Source organism: Ambystoma mexicanum, chromosome 12 (genome assembly GCF_040938575.1).
Source record: "Ambystoma mexicanum isolate Mex_15411 chromosome 12, UKY_AmexF1_1, whole genome shotgun sequence".
Classification (NCBI taxonomy): Eukaryota; Metazoa; Chordata; class Amphibia; order Caudata; family Ambystomatidae; genus Ambystoma; species Ambystoma mexicanum.
This window is the reverse complement of record NC_090936.1, coordinates 1,146,620,650-1,146,634,479: the sequence shown is the minus strand read 5'-3', so window position 1 is coordinate 1,146,634,479 and position 13,830 is coordinate 1,146,620,650.

The window sequence follows — 13,830 nt, the reverse complement described above, 5'->3', positions numbered from 1 at the left end:
CGCCCACCCCCGCTCATGCCCCGTGTGTCTCTCCCCTCCTCCCCAACCCCCGCTCATGCCCCGTGTGTCTATCCCTCCCGCCCACCCCCGCTCATGCCCCGTGTGTCTAATCCCTCCCGCCCACCCCCCGCTCATGGCCAGTGTGTCTATCCCTCCTGCCCACCCCCCGCTCATGCCCCATGTGTCTATCCCTCCCACCACCCACCCCCGCTCATTCCCCGTGTGTCTATCCCTCCCGCCGCCCACCCCCCGCTCATGCCCCGTGTGTCTATCCCTCCCACCACCCACCCCCGCTCATGCCCTGTGTGTCTATCCCTTCCGCCGCCCACCCCCCGCTCATTCCTGTGTGTCTATCCCTCCCGCCGCCCACCCCCGCTCATGCCCCGTGTGTCTATCCCTCCCACCGCTCATGCCCCGTGATGTCTTTCCCCCAGCCACCCCCCCTCATGCCCCGTGTGTCTCTCTCCCTCCCACTCATGCCCCTTGTCTCTATCCCTCCTGCCGCCCACCCCCTGCTCATGCCCCGTGTGTCTCTTGCCTCCCCCCACCCCCGCTCATGCCCTGTGTCTCTCCCCTCCCCCCATCCCCGCTCATGCCCCGTGTATCTCTCCCCTCCCCCCAACCCCGCTCATGCCCGTGTGTCTCTCCCCCCCACCCCCTAACCCCCCACTCATGCCCCGTGTGTCTATCCCTCATGCCGCCCACCCCCCGCTCATGCCCCGTGTCTCTATCCCTCCCGCCGCCCACCCCCCGCTCATGCCTTGTGTGTCTTTATCCCTCCCGCCACCCACCCCCCCGCTCATGCCCCATGTGTCTCTGTCCCTCCCCCCACCCCCTGACCCCCCACTCATGCCCTGTGTGTCTATCCCTCCCGCTGCCCCACCCCGCTCATGCCCCGTGTGTCCTATCCCTCCCGCCGCCCACCCCCTCTCATGCCCCGTGTGTCTATTCCTCCCGCCCACCCCCTGCTCATGCCCCGTGTGTCTATCCCTCCTGCCGCCCACCCCCGCTCATGCCCTGTGTGTCTATCCCTCCCCCCGCTCATGCCCCGTGTCTCTATCCCTCCCCGCTCATGCCCGTGTCTCTATCCCTCCCACCGACGACCCGCCGCTCATGCCCCGTGTCTCTATCCCTCCCGCGGCCCACCCCCGCTCATGCCCCGTGTCTCTATCCCTCCCGCCGCCCACCCTCCGCTCATGCCCTGTGTCTCTATCCCTCCCGCCACCCACCTCCCCGCTCATGCCCCGTGTATCTATCCCTCCCGCCGCCCACCCCCCGCTCATGCCCCGTGTCTCTATCCCTCCCGCCGCCCACCCCCCGCTCAAGCCCTGTGTGTCTATCCCTCCCTCCCGCCCACCCCCCGCTCATGCCCCGTGTGTCTATCCCTCCCGCCGCCCACCCCCCGCTCATGCCCTCTGTGTCTATCCCTCCCTGCCACACCCCGCTCATGCTCCATGTGTCTATCCCTCCCGCCCAGCCCTAGTGTCTATCCCTCCCGCTGCCCACCCCCGCTCATAACCCGTGTCTCTATCCCTCCCTCCGCTCATGCCCCGTGTGTCTATCCCTCCCGTCGCCCTCCCCCCGCTCATGCCCCGTGTGTGATATCCCTCCCGCCCACCCCCAGCTCATGCCCCGTGTGTCTATCCCTCTTGCCCACCCCCGCTCATGCCCCGTGTGTCTATACCTCCCGACCACCCCCGCGTGTCTATCCCTCCCACCGCCCACCCCCGCTCATGCCCCGTGTGTCTATTCCTCCCCCGCCCACCCCCCGCTCATGCCCCGTGTGTCTATCCCTTCCGCAACCCACCCCCGCTCATGCCCCGTGTGACTATCCCTCCCGCCGCCCACCCCCCGCTCATGCCCCGTGTGTCTATCCCTCCCGCCGTCCACCCCCACTCATGCCCCGTGTGTCTATCCCTCCCGCCAGCCACCCCCGCTCATGCCCCGTGTGTCTATCCTTCCCGCCGCCCACCCCCCGCTCATGCCCCGTGTGTCTATCCCTCCGCCGCCCACCCCCCGCTCATGCCCTCTGTGTCTATCCCTCCCTGCACACCCCGCTCATGCTCCATGTGTCTATCCCTCCCGCCCAGCCCTGTGTGTCTATCCCTCCCGCTGCCCACCCCCCGCTCATAACCCGTGTCTCTATCCCTCCCTCCGCTCATGCCCGTGTGTCTATCCCTCCCGTCGCCCTCCCCCGCTCATGCCCCGTGTGTGTATCCCTCCCGCCCACCCCCAGCTCATGCCCCGTGTGTCTATCCCTCTTGCCCACCCCCGCTCATGCCCCGTGTGTGTATACCTCCCGACCACCCCCGCGTGTCTATCCCTCCCACCGCCCACCCCCCGCTCATGCCCCGTGTGTCTATCCCTCCCGCCGCCCACCCCCCGCTCATGCCCCGTGTGTCTATCCCTCCCGCAACCCACCCCCGCTCATGCCCCGTGTGACTATCCCTCCCGCCGCCCACCCCCCGCTCATGCCCGTGTGTCTATCCCTCCCGCCGTCCACCCCCACTCATGCCCCGTGTGTCTATCCCTCCCGCCAGCCACCCCGCTCATGCCCCGTGTGTCTATCCCTCCCGCCGCCCATCCCCCACTCATGCCCCGTGTCTCTATCCCTCTCGCGCTCATGCCCCGTGTCTCTATCCCTCCCGCCGCCCACGCACCGTGTCTCTATCCCTCCCTCCGCCCATCCCCCGGTCATGCCCCATGTCTCTATCCCTCCTGCCGCCCACCCCCACTCATGCCCCATGTGTCTCTCCCCTCCCCCCACCCCCTGACCCCCCGCTCATGCCCCGTGTGTCTATCCCTCCCGCCGCCCACCCCCGCTCATGCCCCGTGTGTCTATCCCTCCTGCCACCCACCCCCCGCTCATGTCCCGTGTGTCTATCCCTCCCGCCCACCCCCAGCTCATGCCCCGTGTGTCTATCCCTCCCACCGCTCATGCCCCGTGTGTCTATCCCTCCCGCCACCCACCCCCCGCTCATGCCCCGTGTGTCTCTCTCCCTCCCACTCATGCCCCTTGTCTCTATCCCTCCTGCCGCCCACCCCCCTGCTCATGCCCCGTGTGTCTCTTGCCTCCCCCCCACCCCCACTCATGTGTGTCTCTCCCCTCCCCCCCATCCTTGCTCATGCCCCGTGTATCTCTCCCCTCCCCCCACCCCCGCTCATGCCCGTGTGTCTCTCCCCCCCACCCCCTAACCCCCCACTCATGCCCGTGTGTCTATCCCTCATGCCGCCCACCCCCGCTCATGCCCCGTGTCTCTATCCCTCCCGCCGCCCACCCCCCGCTCATGCTTGTGTGTCTTTATCCTCCCGCCACCCACCCCCCGCTCATGCCCATGTGTCTCTGTCCTCCCCCCACCCCCTGACCCCCCACTTATGCCCTGTGTGTCTATCCCTCCCGCTGCCCACCCCCGCTCATGCCCCGTGTGTCTATCCCTCCCGCCGCCCACCCCCACTCATGCCCCGTGTGTCTATTCTCCCGCCCACCCCCTGCTCATGCCCCGTGTGTCTATCCCTCCTGCCGCCCACCCCCGCTCATGCCCTGTGTGTCTATCCCTCCCCCCGCTCATGCCCCGTGTCTCTATCCCTCCCCTGCTCATGCCCCGTGTCTCTATCCCTCCCACCGACGACCCCCGCTCATGCCCCGTGTCTCGATCCCTCCCGCTGCCCACCCCCCGCTCATGCCCCGTGTCTCTATCCCTCCCGCCGCCCACCCCCTGCTCATGCCCCGTGTGTCTATCCCTCCCGCCGCCCACCCCCGCTCATGCCCCGTGTGGTCTATCCCCTCCCGCCGTCCACCCCCACTTATGCCCCGTGTGTCTATCCCTCCCGCCAGCCACCCCCAGCTCATGCCACGTGTGCCTATCCCTCCGCCCACCCCCCGCTCATGCCCCGTGTGTCTATCCCTCCTGCCACCCACCCCCCGCTCATGTCCCGTGTGTCTATCCCTCCCGCCCACCCCCAGCTCATGCCCCGTGTGTCTATCCCTCCCGCCCACCCCCCGCTCATGCCCCGTGTGTCTATCCCTCCCCGCCCACATCCGCTCATGCCCTGTGTGTCTATCCCTCCCACCCAACCCACGCTCATGTCTATCCCTCCCGCCCACCCCCCGCTCATGCCCCGTGTTTCTATCCCTCCCGCCGTCCACCCCCTGCTCATGCCCCGTGTCTCTATCCCTCCGCCGCCCTCCCCCCAATCATGCCCCGTGTCTATCCCTCCCGCCTACCCCCAGCTCATGCCCCGTGTGTCTATCCCTGCCGCCCACCCCCCGCGTGTCTATCCCTCCCGCCGCCCACCCCTCCGCTCATGCCCCGTGTGTCTCCCCCCACCCGCCCATCCCCGCTCATGCCCCATGTGTCTATCCCTCCTGCCCCCCTCCCCCGCTCATGCCCAGTGTATCTATCCCTCCCGCCTACCCCCCGCTCATGCCCCGTGTGTCTATCCCTCCCGCCCACCCCTCGCTCATGCCCCGTGTGTCTATCCCTCCCGCCCACCCCCCGCGTGTCTATCCCTCCCGCCGCCCACCCCCCATTCATGCCCTGTGTGTCTCCCCCCCTCCCCCGACCCTCTACTCAGCCCCGTGTGTCTATCCCTCCGCCGCCCACCCCCCGCTCATGCCCCATGTGTCTCTCCCCTCCTCCCCACCCCCCGACCCCCCGCTCATGCCCCGTGTGTCTATCCCTCCTGCCACCCACTCCCCACTCACGCCCCGTGTGTCTATCCCTCCTGCCGCCCTCCCCCCGCTCATGCCCCGTGTGTCTATCCCTCCCGCCCACCCCGCCTCATGTCCCGTGTGTCTATACCTACCGCCCACCCCCCGCTCATGCCCATGTGTCTATCCCTATCGCCCACCCCCCGCTCATGCCCCGTGTGTCTTTCCCTCCCGCCCACCCCCCGCTCATGACCCATGTGTCTATCCCTCCCACCGCCCACCCCCCGCTCATGCCCCGTGTGTCTATCCCTCCCGCCGCCCACCCCCCGCTCATGCCCCGTGTGTCTATCCCTCCAGCCACCCACTCCCGCTCATGCCCTGTGTGTCTATCCCTCCTGCCGCCCACCCCCGCTCATTCCCCATGTGTCTATCCCTCCCGCCGCCCACCCCCCGCTCATGCCCCGTGTGTCTATCCCTCCCGCCGCCTACCCCCGCTCATGCCCTGTGTGTCTATCCCTCCCCCCGCTCATGCCCCGTGTCTCTATCCCTCCCCCGCTCATGCCCCGTGTCTCTATCCCTCCCACCGACGACCCCCCGCTCATGCTCCGTGTCTCTATCCCTCCCGCTGCCCACCCCCCGCTCATGCCCCGTGTCTCTATCCCTCCCGCCGCCCACCCTCCGCTCATGCCCCGTGTCTCTATCCCTCCCGCCACCCACCCCCCGCTCATGGCCCGTGTATCTATCCCTCCCGCCGCCCACCCCCCGCTCAAGCCCCGTGTGTCTATCCCTCCCTCCCGCCCACCCCCCGCTCATGCCCGTGTGTCTATCCCTCCCTCCCGCCCACCCCCCGCTCATGCCCCGTTTGTCTATCCCTCCCCGCCGCCCACCCCCCGCTCATGCCCATGTTTCTATCCCTCCCGCCGCCCACCCCCCGCTCATGCCCTCTGTGTCTATCCCTCCCGGCCACCCCCCGCTCATGCTCCATGTGTCTATCCCTCCCGCCCAGCCCTGTGTGTCTATCCCTCCCGCCGCCCACCCCCCGCTCATGCCCCGTGTGTCTATCCCTCCCGTCGCCCTCCCCCGCTCATGCCCCGTGTGTGTATCCCTCCCGCCCTCCCCCAGCTCATGCCCCGTGTGTCTATCCCTATTGCCCACCCCCGCTCATGCCCCGTGTGTCTATACCTACCGACCACCCCCCGCGTGTCTATCCCTCCACCCCGCCCCACCCCCCCGCTCGCCCACCCCCCGCTCATGCCCCGTGTGTCTATCCCTCCCGCTTCCCACCCCCCGCTCATGCCCCGTGTGTCTATTCCTCCCGCCACCCACCCCCGCTCATGCCCCGTGTGACTATCCCTCCCGCCGCCCACCACCCGCTCATGCCCCGTGTGTCTATCCCTCCCGCCGCCCACCCCCCGCTCATGCCCCGTGTGTCTATCCCTCCCGCGGTCCCACCCCCACTCATGCCCCGTGTGTCTATCCCTCCCGCCAGCCACCCCCTGCTCATGCCCCGTGTGTCTATCCCTCCCGCCGCCCACCCCCCGCTCATGCCCCGTGTGTCTATCCCTCCCGCCGTCCACCCCCACTTATGCCCCGTGTGTCTATCCCTCCCGCCAGCCACCCCCAGCTCATGCCACGTGTGTCTATCCCTCCCGCCCACCCCCCGCTCATGCCCCGTGTGTCTATCCCTCCCTGCCACCCACCCCCCGCTCATGTCCCGTGTGTCTATCCCTCCCGCCCACCCCCAGCTCATGCCCCGTGTGTCTATCCCTCCCGCCCACCCCCCGCTCATGCCCCGTGTGTCTATCCCTCCCGCCCACCCTCCGCTCATGCCCCGTGTGTCTATCCCTCCCACCCACCCCACGCTCATGTCTATCCCTCCCGCCCACCCCCCGCTCATGCCCCGTGTTTCTATCCCTCCCGCCGTCCACCCCCTGCTCATGCCCCGTGTCTCTATCCCTCCGCCGCCCTCCCCCAATCATGCCCCGTGTCTATCCCTCCCGCCTACCCCCCGCTCATGCCCCGTGTGTCTATCCCTGCCGCCCCACCCCCCGCGTGTCTATCCCTCCCGCCGCCCACCCTCCGCTCATGCCCCGTGTGTCTCCCCCCCACCCGCCCATCCCCCGCTCATGCCCCATGTGTCTATCCCTCCTGCCCCCCTCCCCCGCTCATGCCCAGTGTATCTATCCCTCCCGCCTACCCCCCGCTCATGCCCCGTGTGTCTATCCCCTCCCGCCCACCCCTCGCTCATGCCCCGTGTGTCTATCCCTCCCGCCCACCCCCCGCGTGTCTATCCCTCCCGCCGCCCACCCCCACTCATGCCCTGTGTGTTTCCCCCCTCCCCCGACCCTCTACTCATGCCCCGTGTGTCTATCCCTCCCGCCGCCCACCCCCCGCTCATGCCCCATGTGTCTCTCCCCTCCTCCCCACCCCCCGACCCCCCGCTCATGCCCCGTGTGTCTATCCCTCCTGCCACCCACTCCCCACTCACGCCCCGTGTGTCTATCCCCTCCTGCCGCCCTCCCCCGCTCATGCCCCGTGTGTCTATCCCTCCCGCCCACCCCCCGCTCATGTCCCGTGTGTCTATACCTACCGCCCACCCCCCGCTCATGCCCCATGTGTCTATCCCTATCGCCCACCCCCCGCTCATGCCCCGTGTGTCTTTCCCTCCCGCCCACCCCCCGCTCATGACCCATGTGTCTATCCCTCCCACCGCCCACCCCCCGCTCATGCCCCGTGTGTCTATCCCTCCCGCCGCCCACCCCCCGCTCATGCCCCGTGTGTCTATCCCTCCAGCCACCCACTCCCGCTCATGCCCTGTGTGTCTATCCCTCCCGCCGCCCACCCCCCGCTCATTCCCCATGTGTCTATCCCTCCCGCCGCCCACCCCCCGCTCATGCCCCGTGTGTCTATCCCTCCCGCCGCCCACCCCCCGCTTCTGCCCCCTGTGTCTATCCCTCCCGCCGCCCACCCCCGCTCATGCCCCGTGTGTCTATCCCTCCCGCCGCCCACCCCCGCTCATGCCCCCTGTGTCTATCCCTCCCGCCGCCCACCCCCGCTCATGCCCCGTGTGTCTATCCCTCCCGCCGCCCACCCCCCACTCATGCCCCGTGTCTCTATCCCTCCCCCGCTCATGCCCCGTGTCTCTATCCCTCCCGCTGCCCACGTCCCGTGTCTCTATCCCTTCCCGCCAGCCACCCCCCGCTCATGCCCCCTGTCTCTGTCCCTCCTGCCGCCCACCCCCGCTCATGCCCGTGTGTCTCTCCCCTCCTCCCCAACCCCCGCTCATGCCCCGTGTGTCTATCCCTCCCGCCCACCCCCGCTCATGCCCCGTGTGTCTATCCCTCCCGCCCACCCCCCGCTCATGCCCAGTGTGTCTATCCCTCCTGCCCACCCCCCGCTCATGCCCCATGTGTCTATCCCTCCCACCACCCACCCCCCGCTCATTCCCCGTGTGTCTATCCCTCCCGCCGCCCACCCCCCGCTCATGCCCCGTGTGTCTATCCCTCCCACCACCCACCCCCGCTCATGCCCTGTGTGTCTATCCCTTCCGCCGCCCACCCCCCGCTCATTCCCTGTGTGTCTATCCCTCCCGCCGCCCACCCCCCGCTCATGCCCCGTGTGTCTATCCCTCCCACCGCTCATGCCCCGTGTGTCTATCCCTCCCGCCACCCACCCCCCGCTCATGCCCCGTGTGTCTCTCTCCCTCCCACTCATGCCCCTTGTCTCTATCACTCCTGCCGCCCACCCCCTGCTCATGCCCCGTGTGTCTCTTGCCTCCCCTCACCCCCGCTCATGCCCTGTGTCTCTCCCTCCCCCCATCCCCGCTCATGCCCCGTGTATCTCTCCCCTCCCCCCAACCCCGCTCATGCCCGTGTGTCTCTCCCCCCCACCCCCTAACCCCCCACTCATGCCCCGTGTGTCTATCCCTCATGCCGCCCACCCCCCGCTCATGCCCCGTGTCTCTATCCCTCCCCCGCCGCCCACCCCCGCTCATGCCTTGTGTGTCTTTATCCCTCCCGCCACCCACCCCCCGCTCATGCCCCATGTGTCTCTGACCTCCCCCCACCCCCTGACCCCCACTCATGGCCCTGTGTGTCTATCCCTCCCGCTGCCCACCCCCGCTCATGCCCCGTGTGTCTATCCCTCCCGCCGCCCACCCCCTCTCATGCCCCGTGTGTCTATTCCTCCCGCCCACCCCCTGCTCATGCCCCGTGTGTCTATCCCTCCTGCCGCCCACCCCCGCTCATGCCTGTGTGTCTATCCCTCCCCCCGCTCATGCCCCGTGTCTCTATCCCTCCCCCGCTCATGCCCCGTGTCTCTATCCCTCCCACCGACGACCCGCCGCTCATGCCCCGTGTCTCTATCCCTCCCGCTGCCCACCCCCGCTCATGCCCCGTGTCTCTATCCCTCCCGCCGCCCACCCTCCGCTCATGCCCTGTGTCTCTATCCCTCCCGCCACCCACCTCCCGCTCATGCCCCGTGTATCTATCCCTCCCGCCGCCAACCCCCCGCTCATGCCCCGTGTCTCTATCCCTCCCGCCGCCCACCCCCCGCTCAAGCCCTGTTGTCTATCCTCCCTCCCCGCCCACCCCCCGCTCATGCCCCGTGTGTCTATCCCTCCCGCCGCCCACCCCCGCTCATGCCCTCTGTGTCTATCCCTCCCTGCCACACCCCGCTCATGCTCCATGTGTCTATCCCTCCCGCCCAGCCCTGTGTGTCTATCCCTCCCGCTGCCCACCCCCCGCTCATAACCCGTGTCTCTATCCCTCCCTCCGCTCATGCCCCCGTGTTTCTATCCCTCCCGTCGCCCTCCCCCGCTCATGCCCCGTGTGTGTATCCCTCCCGCCCACCCCCAGCTCATGCCCCGTGTGTCTATCCCTCTTGCCCACCCCCACTCATGCCCCGTGTGTCTATACCTCCCGACCACCCCCGCGTGTCCTATCCCTCCCACCGCCCACCCCCCGCTCATGCCCCGTGTGTCTATCCCTCCCGCCGCCCACCCCCCGCTCATGCCCCGTGTGTCTATCCCTCCCCACAACCCACCCCCGCTCATGCCCCGCGTGACTATCCCTCCCGCCGCCCACCCCCCGCTCATGCCCCGTGTGTCTATCCCTCCCGCCGTCCACCCCCACTCATGCCCCGTGTGTCTATCCCTCCCGCCAGCCACCCCCGCTCATGCCCCGTGTGTCTATCCCTCCCGCCGCCCATCCCCCACTCATGCCCCGTGTCTCTATCCCTCTCGCGCTCATGCCCCGTGTCCTCTATCCCTCCCGCCGCCCACGCACCGTGTCTCTATCCCTCCCTCCGCCCATCCCCCGGTCATGCCCCATGTCTCTATCCCTCCTGCCGCCCACCCCCACTCATGCCCCATGTGTCTCTCCCCTCCCCCCACCCCCTGACCCCCCGCTCATGCCCCGTGTGTCTATCCCTCCGCCGCCCACCCCCCGCTCATGCCCCGTGTGTCTATCCCTCCTGCCACCCACCCCCCGCTCATGTCCCGTGTGTCTATCCCTCCCGCCCACCCCCAGCTCATGCCCCGTGTGTCTATCCCTCCCACCGCTCATGCCCCGTGTGTCTATCCCTCCCGCCACCACCCCCCGCTCATGCCCCGTGTGTCTCTCTCCCTCCCACTCATGCCCCTTGTCTCTATCCCTCCTGCCGCCCACCCCCCTGCTCATGCCCCGTGTGTCTCTTGCCTCCCCCCACCCCCACTCATTGTGTGTCTCTCCCCTCCCCCCATCCTCGCTCATGCCCCGTGTATCTCTCCCCTCCCCCCACCCCCGCTCATGCCCCGTGTGTCTCTCCCCACCACCCCCTAACCCCCCACTCATGCCCCGTGTGTTCTATCCCTCATGCCGCCCACCCCCGCTCATGCCCCGTGTCTCTATCCCTCCCGCCGCCCACCCCCCGCTCATGCCTTGTGTGTCTTTATCCCTCCCGCCACCCACCCCCCGCTCATGCCCCATGTGTCTCTGTCCTCCCCCCACCCCCTGACCCCCCACTTATGCCCTGTGTGTCTATCCCTCCCGCTGCCCACCCGGCTCATGCCCCGTGTGTCTATCCCTCCCGCCGCCCACCCCCACTCATGCCCCGTGTGTCTATTCCTCCCGCCCACCCCCTGCTCATGCCCCGTGTGTCTATCCCTCCTGCCGCCCACCCCCGCTCATGCCCTGTGTGTCTATCCCTCCCCCGCTCATGCCCCGTGTCTCTATCCCTCCCCTGCTCATGCCCCGTGTCTCTATCCCTCCCACCGACGACCCCCCGCTCATGCCCCGTGTCTCTATCCCTCCCGCTGCCCACCCCCCGCTCATGCCCCGTGTCTCTATCCCTCCCGCCGCCCACCCCTGCTCATGCCCCGTGTGTCTATCCCTCACGCCGCCCACCCCCCGCTCATGCCCCGTGTGTCTATCCCTCCCGCCGTCCACCCCCACTTATGCCCCGTGTGTCTATCCCTCCCGCCGGCCACCCCCAGCTCATGCCACGTGTGTCTATCCCTCCCGCCCACCCCCGCTCATGCCCCGTGTGTCTATCCCTCCTGCCACCCACCCCCCGCTCATGTCCCGTGTGTCTATCCCTCCCGCCCACCCCCAGCTCATGCCCCGTGTGTCTATCCCTCCCCCCCACCCCCCGCTCATGCCCCATGTGTCTATCCCTCCCCGCCCACCCTCCGCTCATGCCCCGTGTGTCTATCCCTCCCACCCACCCCACGCTCATGTCTATCCCTCCCGCCCACCCCCGCTCATGCCCCGTGTTTCTATCCCTCCCGCCGTCCACCCCCTGCTCATGCCCCGTGTCTCTATCCCTCCGCCGCCCTCCCCCCAATCATGCCCCGTGTCTATCCCTCCCGCCTACCCCCCGCTCATGCCCCGTGTGTCTATCCCTGCCGCCCACCCCCGCGTGTCTATCCCTCCCGCCGCCCACCCTCCGCTCATGCCCGTGTGTCTCCCCCCCACCCGCCCATCCCCCGCTCATGCCCATGTGTCTATCCCTCCTGCCCCCCTCCCCCGCTCATGCCCAGTGTATCTATCCCTCCCCGCCTACCCCCCGCTCATGCCCCGTGTGTCTATCCCTCCCGCCCACCCCTCGCTCATGCCCCGTGTGTCTATCCCTCCCGCCCACCCCCCGCGTGTCTATCCCTCCCGCCGCCCACCCCCCATTCATGCCCTGTGTGGTCTCCCCCCTCCCCCGACCCTCTACTCATGCCCCGTGTGTCTATCCCTCCCGCCGCCCACCCCCCGCTCATGCCCCATGTGTCTCTCCCCTCCTCCCCACCCCCCGACCCCCCGCTCATGCCCCGTGTGTCTATCCCTCCTGCCACCCACTCCCCACTCACGCCCCGTGTGTCTATCCCTCCTGCCGCCCTCCCCCCGCTCATGCCCCGTGTGTCTATCCTCCCGCCCACCCCCCGCTCATGTCCCGTGTGTCTATACCTACCGCCCACCCCCCGCTCATGCCCCATGTGTCTATCCCTATCGCCCACCCCCCGCTCATGCCCCGTGTGTCTTTCCCTCCCGCCCACCCCCCGCTCATGACCCATGTGTCTATCCCTCCCACCGCCCACCCCCCGCTCATGCCCCGTGTGTCTATCCCTCCCGCCGCCCACCCCCCGCTCATGCCCCGTGTGTCTATCCCTCCAGCCACCCACTCCCTCTCATGCCCTGTGTGTCTATCCCTCCTGCCGCCCACCCCCCGCTCATTCCCATGTGTCTATCCCTCCCGCCGCCCACCCCGCTCATGCCCCGTATGTCTATCCCTCCCGCCGCCCACCCCCGCTCATGCCCCCTGTGTCTATCCTCCGGCCGCCCACCCCCGCTCATGCCCCGTGTGCCTATCCCTCCCGCCGCCCACCCCCACTCATGCCCCGTGTCTCTATCCCTCCCCCGCTCATGCCCCGTGTCTCTATCCCTCCCGCTGCCCACGTCCCGTGTCTCTATCCCTTCCGCCAGCCACCCCCCACTCATGCCCCTGTCTCTGTCCCTCCTGCCGCCCACCCCCGCTCATGCCCCGTGTGTCTCTCCCCTCCTCCCCAACCCCCGCTCATGCCCCGTGTGTCTATCCCTCCTGCCCACCCCCGCTCATGCCCCGTGTGTCTATCCCTCCCGCCCACCCCCCGCTCATGCCCAGTGTGTCTATCCCTCCTGCCCACCCCCCGCTCATGCCCCATGTGTCTATCCCTCCCACCACCCACCCCCCGCTCATTCCCCGTGTGTCTATCCCTCCCGCCGCCCACCCCCCGCTCATGCCCCGTGTGTCTATCCCTCCCACCACCCACCCCCGCTCATGCCCTGTGTGTCTATCCCTTCCGCCGCCCACCCCCCGCTCATTCCCTGTGTGTCTATCCCTCCCGCCGCCCCCCCCGCTCATGCCCCGTGTGTCTATCCCTCCCACCGCTCATGCCCCGTGTGTCTATCCTCCCGCCACCCACCCCCCGCTCATGCCCCGTGTGTCTCTCTCCCTCCCACTCATGCCCCTTGTCTCTATCCCTCCTGCCGCCCACCCCCCTGCTCATGCCCCGTGTGTCTCTTGCCTCCCCCCACCCCCGCTCATGCCCTGTGTCTCTCCCCTCCCCCATCCCCGCTCATGCCCGTGTATCTCTCCCCTCCCCCCAACCCCGCTCATGCCCGTGTGTCTCTCCCCCCACCCCCTACTCATGCCCCGTGTGTCTATCCGTCATGCCGCCCACCCCCGCTCATGCCCCGTGTCTCTATCCCTCCCGCCGCCCACCCCCCGCTCATGCCTTGTGTGTCTTTATCCCTCCGCCACCCACCCCCCGCTCATGGCCCCATGTGTCTCTGTCCCTCCCCCCACCCCCTGACCCCGCACTCATGCCCTGTGTGTCTATCCCTCCCGCTGCCCACCCCCGCTCATGCCCTGTGTGTCTATCCCTCCCGCCGCCCACCCCCTCTCATGCCCCGTGTGTCTATTCCTCCCCGCCCACCCCTGCTCATGCCCCGTGTGTCTATCCCTCCTGCCGCCCACCCCCGCTCATGCCCTGTGTGTCTATCCCTCCCCCCGCTCATGCCCCGTGTCTCTATCCCTCCCCCGCTCATGCCCCGTGTCTCTATCCCTCCCACAGACGACCCCCCGCTCATGCCCCGTGTCTCTATCCCTCCCGCTGCCCACCCCCACTCATGCCCGTGTCTCTATCCCTCCCGCCGCCCACCTCCTCCCCGCTCATG